Raw genomic sequence first — 2904 nt, forward strand, 5'->3', positions numbered from 1 at the left:
AAATTTCTGGAAGTAAATGAGGATAACAGCACAACATACCAAAACTTATGGGATACAGCAAAAGCAGTGTTAAGAGGAAAGTTTATAACATGGGTGCCTACATCAAGAAATTGGAAAGGCACCAAATAAATGAGCTTTCAATTCATCTCAAGGATCTAGAAAAACGGCAGCAAACCAGACTGAAATCTAGTAGGAGAAGAGAAATAATTAAAATCAGAGAAGAAATCAACAGGATTGAATCCAAAATAATTTACAAAAGATCAGCCAAACGAGGAGCTGGTTTTTTGAAAAAATAAGCAAAATTGACACCCCATTGGCCCAACTAACTAAAAAAAGAAGAGAAAAGGCCCAAATCAATAAAATCAGAGATGAAAAAGGAAATGTAACAACAGACACCACAGAAATAAAATGAATCATCAGAAATTACACCAAGGACTTGTATGCCAGCAAACAGGGAAATCTATCAGAAATGGATAGATTCCTGGACACATGCAACCTACCTAAATTCAACCAGGAAGACATAGAAAACCTAAACAGACCCATAACTGAGACAGAAACTGAATCAGTAATAAAGGCCCTCCCAACAAAGAAAAGCCCAGGACCAGATGGATTCACTGCTGAATTCTACCAGACATTTAAAGAAGAATTAACTCCAATTCTTCTCAAACTATTCAGAACAATCGAAAAAGACGGAATCCTCCCAAATTCTTTCTATGAATCCAGCATCACCTTAATTCCTAAGCTGGAAAAAGATGCAGCATTGAAAGAGAATTACAGACCAATATCCCTGATGAACATAGATGCAAAAATCCTCAATAAAATTCTGGCCTATAGAATGCACCAACACATCAGAAAGATCCTCCACCCAGACCAAGTGGGATTTATCCCTGGTATGCAGGGATGGTTCAATGTTCGCAAAACAATCAATGATACACCACATTAAGAGACTGCAGAAGAAAAACCATATGATTATCTCAATAGACGCAGAGAAACATTTGATAAAATACAACACCCTTTCATGATGAAAACTCTAAGCAAACTGGGTTTGGAAGGAACATTCCTCAATACAATCAAAGCAATATATGAAAAACCCACGGACAACATCCTATTGAATGTAGAAAAGTTAGAAGCATTTCCGCTGAGATCTGGTACCAGACAGGGATGCCCACTCCCTCCACTGCTATTAAATATAGTTCTGGAAATTTTAGCCAGAGCTATCAGGCAAGAAAAAGAAATTAAAGGGATACAAATTGGCACTGGATAAAGAAATTATCGGACATGTACTCTATAGAATACTATACAGCAGTCAAAAGCAATGAAACCCTGTCATTTGCAACAAGATGGAGGACTATGACCCTTTTGGAATAAGATTGAAGTCGGCGAACTCAAAAAGGCTTCCATAGCCATGGCAACTCATGACTAGAGCCTAGGAAGATTACTGACACCATAAACAAGAGTGTCAAATTGCTAAGTCAACAGCAGGAGTCACTGTGTACTTACTCCTCATGTGGGATCTGTCCTTAATGTGTTGTCCAATGTGAAGTAATGCTGTAACTAGTACTCAAACAGTATTTTATACTCTGTGTTTCTGTGTGGGTGCAAATTGATTAAATCTTTACTTACTATATACTAAATCGATCTTCTGTATATAAAGTGAATTACACTTGATCTTAGCCAAAAGGCCGAGAAGCGATTATATATAAAGATAATTGAAAATGAATCTTGATGTGAATGGAATGGGAGAGGGAGCAGGAGAAGGGAGGGGTGCGAGTGGGAGGAAAGTTATGGGAGGGAAAGCCATTGTAATCCATAAACTGTACTTTGGAAATTTATATTTACTAAATAAAAGTTAAAAGAAAAAAAAGTAAATGATATTTCTGTATTTTGATAAGATCCAAGAAATGTGCAGGGAGCACATGATAGAATAGATTCTAACTTCTGGTAGCATTCCCACCCAGATAATGTGGGCCTTCTTCATTCATGTTATATATATATTTTTTTTTCTTAGAATATCTCTAATTGCTTTTATTTTAAAGATTTATTTACTTCCCTGAAAGTCAGAGTTATCAAGAGAAGGGGAGAGTCAGAAAAGAATAGAGAGAGTGAGAGAGAGAGAGAGAGAGAGAGAGAGAAAGAGAAAGAGAAATCTTCCATCCCTTGTTCATTTGCCAGATGGCTCCAATGGCTGATATCGCGCCAGGCCAAAGTGAGGAACCTGGACCTTTCTCCAGGTCTCCCATGTGGGTGGCAGGGACCCAAGCCCTTGGGCCATCTTTCACTGCTTTTCCCAGGCCTTCAGCAGATAGCTGGATCAGAAGTGGAGCAGCAGCACCCATGTGGGATTCTGGCATCACAGCTAGTGGCTTTACCTGCTATACCACAATGTTGGCCCCTCTAATATCTTTGTTTCTTTTCTGAGTGGTAGTTCTTACTCAAATATTTGTCTGTACGTGTGTGTGTGTGTGTGCGTCTGTGTTTCTGTATACATGCACATATACGTGTTTGCCAGGGAATCCTGTGTAACTCAATTAATTTTTAATTTCTCACAAAGGGATTTTTTTGGTGTATTTATTAAGAATCAAAGTGGTTGTGAGGGTATGAAGAGCCCAGTATTTTTTATTGCACCAGCTTGCTCTCAGTTTCTTTTTGGCTTTTCCTTTTGAAAGTACACCCCAAATTTTTTCTGTACCCTCCTTACATTTAGTAATTTTACATAAATATGTATGAAAATATAAATTATCTGGATATGTTTGTTACATTAAAATACATAATGTTCTAGGAAGGAAATGAAAAACATGTACAAGGGACACTGTGCAATAGTTCTGGTCAGAATTATCAATGTCAGACTCAAAACTCTGGGTACGCAGTGTCTTCACAGGGTATACCCTAGAACTGATAACAATT

The 2904-nt window shown here is 37.8% G+C and overlaps 1 pseudogene; it reads right to left on the reverse strand.

Moving 5' to 3' along the window:
- Positions 1–1522: 1522 nt before the first annotated feature.
- Positions 1523–1694, reverse strand: LOC133762605 (U2 spliceosomal RNA; annotated as a pseudogene).
- Positions 1695–2904: the final 1210 nt, after the last annotated feature.

This window comes from Lepus europaeus, chromosome 6 (assembly GCF_033115175.1).
Source record: "Lepus europaeus isolate LE1 chromosome 6, mLepTim1.pri, whole genome shotgun sequence".
Taxonomy (NCBI): domain Eukaryota; kingdom Metazoa; phylum Chordata; class Mammalia; order Lagomorpha; family Leporidae; genus Lepus; species Lepus europaeus.